Raw genomic sequence first — 12,492 nt, forward strand, 5'->3', positions numbered from 1 at the left:
CTAGAATGACATCAGAATTCTCGAACAGCATCAGAATTCTAGAATGTTGACAGAATTCTAGAATGACATAAGAATTCGAGAATGACCTCAGAATTCTAGAATGTTGACAAAATTCTAGAATGTCGACAGAATTGTAAAATGACCTCAGAATTCCAGAATGTCATCAGAATTCTAGAATTACCTCAGAATTCTATAACAAAATCAGAATTCTGGAATGTCTATAGAATTCTAAAATGACATCAGAATTCTAGAATGTCATCAGAATTCTAGAATGACCTCAGAATTCTAGAATATCATCAGAATTCTAGGATGACATGAGAATTCTAGAATGACCTCAGAATTCTAGAATGTTGACAAAATTCTAGAATGTCGACAGAATTCTAAAATGACCTCAGAATTCCAGAATGTCATCAGAATTCTAGAATGACCTCAGAATTCTAGAATGTTGACAAAATTCTAGAATGTTGACAGAATTCTAAAATGACCTCAGAATTCCATAATGTCATCAGAATTCTAGAATGACCTTAGAATTCTAGAACAAAATCAGAATTCTGGAATGTCGATAGAATTCTAAAATGACCTCAGAATTCTAGAAAGTCATCAGAATTCTAGAATGACCTCAGAATTCTAGAACAACATCAGAATTCTGGAATGTAGAAAGAATTCTAGAATGACCTCAGAATTCTAGAATGTTGAGAAAATTCTAGAATGTCGACATAATTCTAGAATGTCGACATAATTCTGGAATGACATCAGAATTCTAGAATGTCATCAGAATTCTAGAACAACATCAGAATTCAGGAATGTCGATAGAATTCTGGAATTTTGATAAAATTCTAGGATGACATCAGAATTATAGAATGTTGACAGAATTGTAGAATGTCATCAGAATTCTAGAATGTCGACAGAATCCTAAAATGACCTCAGAATTCTAGAACAGCGTCAGAATTATAGAATTTTGACAGAATTCTATAATGACAACAGAATTCTAGAACAGCGTCAGAATTTTAGAATTTTGACAGAATTTTATAATGAACTCAGAATTCTAGAATGTCAACAGAATTCTAAAATGACATAAGAATTCTAGAACAACATCAGAATTCCGGAATGTCGACAGAATTCTAGAATGACCACAGAATTCTAGAACAACATCAGAATTCTGGAATGTAGAAAGAATTCTAGAATGACCTCAGAATTCTAGGATGTTGAGAAAATTCTAGAATGTCGACATAATTCTGGAATGACATCAGAATTCTAGAAAGTCATCAGAATTCTAGAACAACATCAGAATTCAGGAATGTCGATAGAATTCTGGAATTTCGATAAAATTCTAGGATGACAACAGAATTGTAGAATGTTGACAGAATTGTAGAATGACCTCAGAATTCTAGAATGTTGAGAAAATTCTAGAATGTCGACAGAATTCTAGAATGATATCAGAATTCTAGAACAGCGTCAGAATTATAGAATTTTGACAGAATTCTATAATGACAACAGAATTCTAGAACAGCGTCAGAATTCTAGAATTTTGACGAAATTCTATAATGACCTCAGAATTCTAGAATGTCAACAGAATTCTAAAATGACATAAGAATTCTAGAACAACATCAGAATTCCGGAATGTCGATAGAATTCTAGAATGACCTCAGAATTCTAGAATGTTGACAGAATTCTAGAATGTCATCAGAATACTAGAATGACCTCAGAATTCTTGAACAAAATCAGAATTCTGGAATGTCGATAGAATTCTGGAATGTCGATAGAATTCTAGAATGACATCAGAGTTGTAGAATGTTGACAGAATTGTAGAACAGCGTCATAATTCTAGAATGTTGACAGATATCTAGAATGACATCCGAATTCTAGGACAGCGTTAGAATCCTAAAACAGCGTCAGAATTCTAGAATGACCTCAGAATTCTAGAATGTCATCAGAATTCTAAAATGACATCAGAATTCTAGAATGTCATCAGAATTCCAGAATGACATAAGAATTCTAGAATGACCTCAGAATTCTAGAATGTTGATAAAATTCTAGAATGACCTCAGAATTCTAGAATGTCGACAGAATTCTAGAATGTCGACAGAATTCTAGAATGACATAAGAATTCTAGAATGACCTCAGAATTCTAGAATGTTGAGAAAATTCTAGAATGTCGACAGAATTCTAAAATGACCTCAGAATTCTAGAATGTCATCAGAATTCTCGAATGACCTCAGAATTCTAGAACAACATCAGAATTCTGGAATGTCGAAAGAATTCTAGAATGACATCAGACTTCTAGAACAAAGTCAAAATTCTAGAATGTCGACATAATTCTAGAATAACATCAGAATTCTACAACAGCATCAGAATTCTATAATGTTGACAGAATTCTAGAATGACATCAGAATTCTAGAATGTCATCAGAATTCTAGAACAACATCAGAATTCTAGAATGTCATCAGAATTCAAGACTGACATCAGAATTCTAGAATGACCTCAGAAGTATAGAACAGCGTCAGAATTCTAGAATGTCGAAAGAATTCTAGAATGACATCAGACTTCTAGAACAAAGCCAAAATTCTAGAATGTCGACATAATTCTGGAATGACATCAGAATTCTAGAATGTCATCAGACTTCTAGAACAACAGCAGAATTCTGGAATGTCAATGGAATTCTGGAATGTCGATAGAATTCTAGAATGACATCAGAATTGTAGAATGTTGACAGAATTCTAGAATGTCATCAGAATTCTAGAATGTCGACAGAATTCTAAAATGACCTCAGAATTCTAGAACATCAGAATTCTGGAATGTCGAAAGAATTCTGGAATGACATCAGAATTCTAGAACAGCGTCAGAATTCTAGAATTTTGACAGAATTCTATAATGACCTCAGAATTCTAGAATGTCGACAGAATTCTAGAATGACATAAGAATTCTAGAACAACATCAGAATTCCGGAATGTCGATAGAATTCTGGAATGTCGATAGAATTCTAGAATGACATCAGAATTCTAGAATGACATCAGAATTCTAGAACAGCGTCAGAATTCTTGAATGTTGACAGAATTCTAGAATGACCTAAGAATTCTAGAATGTTGAAAAAATTATAGAATGTCATCAGAATTCTGGAATGTCGACAGAATTCTAAAATGACCTCAGAATTCTAGAATGTCATCAGAATTCTAGAATGACCTCAGAATTCTAGAATGACATCAGAATTCTCGAACAAAGCCTAAATTCTAGAATGTCGAAATAATTCTAGAACGACATCAGAATTCTAGAACAGCGTCAGAATTCTAGAATGTTGACAGAATTCTAGAATGTCATCAGAATTCTGGAATGTCGAGAGAATTCTAGAATGTCGATAGAATTCTAGAATGACATCAGAATTTTAGAATGTTGACAGAATTCTAGAATGTCATCAGAATTCTGGAATGACATCAGAATTTTAGAATGTTGACAGAATTCTAGAATGTCATCAGAATTCTGGAATGTCGATAGAATTCTGGAATGTCGATAGAATTCTAGAATGACATCAGAATTTTGGAATGTCGAAAAAATTCTAGAATGACCTCAGAATTCTAGAATGTTGACAAAATTCTAGAATGTCGACAGAATTCTAGAATGACCTCAGAATTCTAGAATGTCGACAGAATTCTAGAATGACATAAGAATTCTAGAATGACCTCAGAATTCTACAACAACATCAGAATTCTGGAATGTCGATAGAATTCTGGAATGTCGATAGAATTCTAGAATGACATCAGACTTCTAGAACAAAGCCAAAATTCTAGAATGTCGACAGAATTCTAAAATGACCTCAGAATTCTAGAATGTCATCAGAATTCTAGAACAAAATCAGAATTCTGGAATGTCGATAGAATTCTGGAATGTCAATAGAATTCTAGAATGACATCAGAATTGTAGAATGTTGACAGAATTCTAGAATGTCATCAGAATTCTAAAATGACATCAGAATTCTAGAATGACATCAGAATTCCAGAACAAAGCCAAAATTCTAGAATGTCGACAGAATTCTAGAATGACAACAGAATTCTAGAACAGCGTCAGAATTCTAGAATTTTGACAGAATTCTATAATGACCTCAGAATTCTAGAATGTTGACAAAATTCTAGAATGTCGACAGAATTCTAGAATGACAACAGAATTGTAGATCAGCGTTAGAATTCTAGAATGTTGACAGAATTCTAGATTGACCTCAGAATTCTAGAATGTCGACAGAACTCTAGAATGACATAAGAATTCTATAATGACCTCAGAATGCTAGAACAACATCAGAATTCTGGAATGTCGATAGAATTCTGGAATGTCGATAGAATTCTAGAATGACATCAGAGTTGTAGAATGTTGACAGAATTGTAGAACAGCGTCATAATTCTAGAATGTTGACAGATATCTAGAATGACATCCGAATTCTAGGACAGCGTTAGAATCCTAAAACAGCGTCAGAATTCTAGAATGATCTCAGAATTCTAGAATGTCATCAGAATTCTAAAATGACATCAGAATTCTAAAATGTCATCAGAATTCCCGAATGACATAAGAATTCTAGAATGACCTCAGAATTCTAGAATGTGGACAGAATTCTAAAATGACCTCAGAATTCTAGAATGACCTCAGAATTCTAGAACAAAATCAGAATTCTGGAACGTCGATAGAATTCTAGAATGACATCAGAATTCTAGAATGACATCAGAATTCTAGAACAAAGCCAAAATTCTAGAATGTCGACATAATTCTGGAATGACATCAGAATTCTAGAATGTCATCAGAATTCTAGAACAACATCAGAATTCTGGAATGTCGATAGAATTCTGGAATTTCGATAAAATTCTAAAATGACATCAGAATTCTAGAATGTCATCAGAATTCCAGAATGACATAAGAATTCTAGAATGACCTCAGAATTCTACAATGTGGACAGAATTCTAAAATGACCTCAGAATTCTAGAATGTCGATAGAATTCTAGAATGACATCAGAATTCTAGAACAGCGTCAGAATTCTAGAATGTTGACAGAATTCTAGAATGTCGACAGAATTCTAAAATGACCTCAGAATTCCAGAACAAAATAAGAATTCTGAAATGTCGATAGAATTCTAAAATGACCTCAGAATTCTAGAATGTCATCAGAATTCTAGAATGACCTCAGAATTCTAGAACATCAGAATTCTGGAATGTAGAAAGAATTCTAGAATGTTGAAAAAATTCTAGAATGTCGACAGAATTCCAGAATGACATAAGAATTATAGAATGACCTCCGAATTCTAGAATGTGGACAGAATTCTAAAATGACCTCAGAATTCTAGAATGTCGATAGAATTCTAGAATGACATCAGAATTGTAGAATGTTGACAGAATTCTAGAATGTCATCAGAATTCTAGAATGTTGACAAAATTCTACAATGTCGACAGAATTCTAGAATGACGTCAGAATTCTACAATGTGGACAGAATTCTAAAATGACCTCAGAATTCTAGAATGTCGATAGAATTCTAGAATGACATCAGAATTCTAGAACAGCGTCAGAATTCTAGAATGTTGACAGAATTCTAGAATGTCGACAGAATTCTAAAATGACCTCAGAATTCCAGAACAAAATAAGAATTCTGAAATGTCGATAGAATTCTAAAATGACCTCAGAATTCTAGAATGTCATCAGAATTCTAGAATGACCTCAGAATTCTAGAACATCAGAATTCTGGAATGTAGAAAGAATTCTAGAATGTTGAGAAAATTCTAGAATGTCGACATAATTCTGGAATGACATCAGAATTCTAGAATGTCATCAGAATTCTAGAACAACATCAGAATTCTGGAATGTCGATAGAATTCTGGAATTTCGATAGAATTCTAGAATGACATCAGAATTGTAGAATGTTGACAGAATTCTAGAATGTCATCAGAATTCTAGAATGTCATCCGAATTCTAGAATGACATCAGAATTCTAGAATGACCTCAGAATTCTAGCATGTCATCAGAATTCCAGAATGACATAAGAATTATAGAATGACCTCCGAATTCTAGAATGTGGACAGAATTCTAAAATGACCTCAGAATTCTAGAATGTCGATAGAATTCTAGAATGACATCAGAATTGTAGAATGTTGACAGAATTCTAGAATGTCATCAGAATTCTAGAATGTTGACAAAATTCTACAATGTCGACAGAATTCTAGAATGACATCAGAATTCTAGAACAGCGTCAGAATTCTAGAATGTTGACAGAATTCTAGAATGACCTCAGAATTCTAGAATGTCGACAGAATTCTAGTATGACATCAGAATTCTGGAACAAAGTCAAAATTCTAGAATGTCGACATAATTCTAGAATGACATCAGAATTCTAGAAAAGCGTCAGAATTCTAGAATGTTGACAGAATTCTAAAATGACCTCAGAATTCTAGAATGACATAAGAATTCTAGAATGACCTCAGAATTCTAGAATGTTGACAAAATTATAGAATGACATCAGAATTCTAAAATGACCTCAGAATTCTAGAACATCAGAATTCTGGAATGTCGAAAGAATTCTAGAATGACATCAGAATTCTAGAATGTTGACAGAATTCTAGAATGTCATCAGAATTCTAGAATGTCGACAGAATTCTAAAATGACCTCAGATTTCTAGGACATCAGAATTCTGGAATGTCGAAAGAATTCTAGAATGACATCAGAATTCTAGAACAGCGTCAGAATTCTAGAATTTTGACAGAATTCTATAATGACCTCAGAATTCTAGAACAGCGTCAGAATTCTAGAATTTTGACAGAATTCTATAATGACCTCAGAATTCTAGAATGTCGACAGAATTCTAGAATGACATAAGAATTCTAGAACAACATCAGAATTCCGGAATGTCGATAGAATTCTGGAATGTCGATAGAATTCTAGAATGACATCAGAATTCTAGAACAGCGTCAGAATTCTTGAATGTTGACAGAATTCTAGAATGACCTAAGAATTCTAGAATGTTGACAAAATTATAGAATGTCATCAGAATTCTGGAATGTCGACAGAATTCTCAAATGACCTCAGAATTCTAGAATGTCATCAGAATTCTAGAATGACATCAGAATTCTAGAATGACCTCAGGAGTCTAGAACAACATCAGACTTCTGGAATGTCGAAAGAATTCTAGAACGACATCAGAATTCTAGAACAGCGTCAGAATTCTAGAATGTTGACAGAATTCTAGAATGTCATCAGAATTCTGGAATGTCGATAGAATTCTAGAATGTCGATAGAATTCTAGAATGACATCAGAATTGTAGAATGTTGACAGAATTCTAGAATGACATCAGAATTCTGGAATGTCGATAGAATTCTGGAATTTCGATAAAATTCTAAAATGACCTCAGAATTCTAGAATGTCGACAGAATTCTAGAATGACATAAGAATTCTAGAACAACATCAGAATTCCGGAATGTCGATAGAATTCTGGAATGTCGATAGAATTCTAGAATGACATCAGAATTCTAGAACAGCGTCAGAATTCTTGAATGTTGACAGAATTCTAGAATGACCTAAGAATTCTAGAATGTTGACAAAATTATAGAATGTCATCAGAATTCTGGAATGTCGACAGAATTCTCAAATGACCTCAGAATTCTAGAATGTCATCAGAATTCTAGAATGACATCAGAATTCTAGAATGACCTCAGGAGTCTAGAACAACATCAGACTTCTGGAATGTCGAAAGAATTCTAGAACGACATCAGAATTCTAGAACAGCGTCAGAATTCTAGAATGTTGACAGAATTCTAGAATGTCATCAGAATTCTGGAATGTCGATAGAATTCTAGAATGTCGATAGAATTCTAGAATGACATCAGAATTGTAGAATGTTGACAGAATTCTAGAATGACATCAGAATTCTGGAATGTCGATAGAATTCTGGAATTTCGATAAAATTCTAAAATGACATCAGAATTCTAGAATGTCATCAGAATTCGAGACTGACATCAGAATTCTAGAATGACCTCAGAATTCTAGAACAGCGTCAGAATTCTAGAATGTTGACAGAATTCTAGAATGACCTCAGAATTCTAGAATGTCGACAGAATTCTAGAATGACATAAGAATTCTAGAATGACCTCAGAATTCTAGAATGTTGAGAAAATTCTAGAATGTCGACAGAATTCTAAAATGACCTCAGAATTCTAGAATGTCATCAGAATTCTCGAATGACCTCAGAATTCTAGAACAACATCAGAATTCTACAACAGCATCAGAATTCTAGAATGTTGACAGAATTCTAGAATGACATCAGAATTCTAGAATGTCATCAGAATTCTAGAACAACATCAGAATTCTAGAATGTCATCAGAATTCAAGACTGACATCAGAATTCTAGAATGACCTCAGAATTATAGAACAGCGTCAGAATTCTAGAATGTCGAAAGAATTCTAGAATGACATCAGACTTCTAGAACAAAGCCAAAATTCTAGAATGTCGACATAATTCTGGAATGACATCAGAATTCTAGAATGTCATCAGACTTCTAGAACAACAGCAGAATTCTGGAATGTCAATGGAATTCTGGAATGTCGATAGAATTCTAGAATGACATCAGAATTGTAGAATGTTGACAGAATTCTAGAATGTCATCAGAATTCTAGAATGTCGACAGAATTCTAAAATGACCTCAGAATTCTAGAACATCAGAATTCTGGAATGTCGAAAGAATTCTAGAATGACATCAGAATTCTAGAACAGCGTCAGAATTCTAGAATTTTGACAGAATTCTATAATGATCTCAGAATTCTAGAATGTCGACAGAATTCTAGAATGACCTCAGAATTCTAGAACATCAGAATTCTGGAATGACATCAGAATTCTAGAATGTCATCAGACTTCTAGAACGACATCAGAATTCTGGAATGTCAATGGAATTCTGGAATGTCGATAGAATTCTAGAATGACATCAGAATTGTAGAACGTTGACAGAATTCTAGAATGTCATCAGAATTCTAGAATGTCGACAGAATTCTAAAATGACCTCAGAATTCTAGAACATCAGAATTCTGGAATGTCGAAAGAATTCTAGAATGACATCAGAATTCTAGAACAGCGTCAGAATTCTAGAATTTTGACAGAATTCTATAATGACCTCAGAATTCTAGAATGTCGACAGAATTCTAGAATGACATAAGAATTCTAGAACAACATCAGAATTCCGGAATGTCGATAAAATTCTGGAATGTCGATAGAATTCTAGAATGACATCAGAATTCTAGAACAGCGTCAGAATTCTAGAATGTTGACAGAATTCTAGAATGACCTCAGAATCCTAGAACAGCGTCAGAATTCTAGAATGTTGACAAAATTCTGGAATTTCGATAGAATTCTTAAATGACCTCAGAATTCCAGAATGTCATCAGATTTCTAGAATGACCTCAGAATTCTAGAACAAAATCAGAATTCTGGAATGTCGACAGAATTCTAAAATGATATCAGAATTCTAGAACAGCGTCAGAATTCTAGAATTTTGACAGAATTCTATAATGACAACAGAATTCTAGAACAGCGTCAGAATTCTAGAATTTTGACAGAATTCTATAATGACCTCAGAATTCTAGAATGTCAACAGAATTCTAAAATGACATAAGAATTCTAGAACAACATCAGAATTACGGAATGTCGACATAATTCTAGAATGACCTCAGAATTCTAGAATGTTGACAGAATTCTAGAATGTCATCAGAATTCAAGAACAACATCAGAATTCTGGAATGTCGATAGAATTCTGGAATGTCTATAGAATTCTAGAATGACATCAGAATTGTACAATGTTGACAGAATTCTAGAATGTCATCAGAATTCTAGAATGTCGACAGAATTCTAAAATGACCTCAGAATTCTAAAATGTCATCAGAATTCTGAAATGACATCAAAATTCTGGAATGACATCAGAATTCTAGAATGTTGACAGAATTCTAGAATGTCATCAGAATTCAAGAACAACATCAGAATTCTGGAATGTCGATAGAATTCTGGAATGTCTATAGAATTCTAGAATGACATCAGAATTGTAGAATGTTGACAGAATTCTAGAATGTCATCAGAATTCTAGAATGTCGACAGAATTCTAAAATGACCTCAGATTTCTAAAATGTCATCAGAATTCTGAAATGACATCAAAATTCTGGAATGACATCAGAATTCTAGAATAACATCAGAATTCTGGAATGTCGAAAGAATTCTAGAATGACATCAGAATTCTAGATTTAATCTAGAAATTACTAAAACTATCTCCTCATCTAAGCAATCAACTTGTCTCTTAGACCCCATCCCAACCTGGCTGCTCAAAGAGGTTTTACCTTTAGTCAGCACTTCTTTACTAGACATGATCAATCTGTCCTTATTAACAGGCTACTTACCACAGTCCTTTAAAGTAGCTGTAATTAAACCTCTTCTTAAAAAGACCACTCTTGATCCAGAGGTTTTAGCCAACTATAGACCTATATCTAACCTCCCCTTTCTCTCCAAGATTCTTGAGAAAGCAGTCGCCAACCAGCTGTGTGACTTTCTACATGACAATAGGTTGCTTGAGGACTTTCAGTCAGGTTTCAGAGCTCATCATAGCACAGAGACGGCACTGGTGAAAGTTACAAATGACCTTCTCACTGCATCAGACAAAGGACTTGTCTCTATACTTGTTTTGTTAGATCTTAGTGCTGCATTCGACACCATTGACCATCATATCCTATTACAGAGATTGGAACATTTAATTGGCATCAAAGGAACCGCACTAAGCTGGTTTAAGTCGTATTTATCAGATCGATCTCAGTTTGTACATGTTAACGATGAATCCTCCATGTACGCCAAAGTCAGTCATGGAGTTCCACAAGGTTCTGTGCTTGGACCAATACTATTCACCTTATATATGCTTCCTTTAGGGATATTGTTAGAAAACACTCCATACATTTTCATTGCTATGCGGATGATACCCAGCTATATTTATCGATCAAGCCAGAATAACCTCATCAGTTATTCAAGCTTCAAGCATGCCTTAAGGACATAAAGACCTGGATGACCTGTAATTATCTGATGTTGAACTCAGACAAGACAGAAGTTATTGTTCTTGGCCCTGAACACCTCAGAAATACAGTATCTAAGGATATTGTTACCCTAGATGGCATTGCCCTGGCCTCCAGCGCCACCGTGAGGAATCTCGGAGTTGTCTTTGATCAGGACATGTCCTTTAACTCCCACGTAAAACAAACTTCACGGACTGCCTTCTTTCACCTCCGTAACATTGCAAAAATCAGGAAGATCCTGTCTCAAACAGATGCAGAAAAATTAGTCCATGCATTTGTCACGTCTAGGCTGGATTATTGCAATTCCTTATTATCAGGCTGTCCCAATAAGTCCATGAGCTTATACGCTCATAGTTTATAGTTTATACGCTTATAGTTAAGGGCTGGCTCAGGCCTGCCTGGACCAGCCCCCTAGTTATGCTGCTATAGGCCTACACTGCTGGGGGACTTCCCATGATGCACTGAGCTTTCCTCCTCTCCCTCCTCATCTTTGCACATTCATCACAGTCCAATGCATGTTACTAACTTTATTTCTTCCCCGGAGTTTCTTTGTGCTTTGTCGACTCGTAGGTCGTTGTGGATCGTGGTCCTGGTACGCCTGGGTGCTGCTGCCGCCATGGGCCTGCCTGACTCTCATCTCTACAGTTATTATGTTTAGTCATAGTTCTGTTACTATTAAAGCTCCTATTATTAATCTAAGCTAATATTACAGCTACTTCTACTGTTAGTGCTGCCATACATCTTTGCCTACCTGTCTGTCTGTCTATCTGTGTCTCTACGTCTATCTCTCTGTCTCTGTCTCTGTCTCTCCCTCTCTCTCTCTCTCTCTCTCTCTCTCTCTCTCTCTCAAACCCAACCGGTCAAAGCAGATGACCGCCCACCTAGAGTCTGGTTCTGCTCGAGTTTTCTGCCTCTTAAAAGGAAGTTTTTCCTTGCCACTGTCCCCAAAGTGCTTGCTCATGGTGGGAACTGTTGGGTCTCTGTAATAACATTATAAAGAGTCGGTCAAGACCTGCTCTATTTTGTAAAGTGTCATGAGATGACTTTTGTTGTGATTTGGCACTATATAAAAAAAATTGACTTGAATTGAATTGAATTGAAATTGAATTGAATCAGAATTCTAGAACAGCGTCAGAATTCTAGAATTTTGACGGAATTCTATAATGACCTCAGAATTCTAGAATGAGATAAGAATTCTAGAATGACCTCATAATTCTAGAATGTTGAGAAAATTCTAGAATGTCGACAGAATTCTAAAATGACCTCAGAATTCTAGAATGTCATCAGAATTCTAGAACGACATCAGCATTCTGGAATGTCGAAAGAATTCTAGAATGACATCAGAATTCTAGAACAGCGTCAGAATTCTAGAATGTCATCAGACTTCTAGAACAACATCAGAATTCTGGAATGTCAATGGAATTCTGGAATGTCGAT

Source organism: Enoplosus armatus, chromosome 4 (genome assembly GCF_043641665.1).
Source record: "Enoplosus armatus isolate fEnoArm2 chromosome 4, fEnoArm2.hap1, whole genome shotgun sequence".
NCBI classification, from domain to species: Eukaryota; Metazoa; Chordata; class Actinopteri; order Centrarchiformes; family Enoplosidae; genus Enoplosus; species Enoplosus armatus.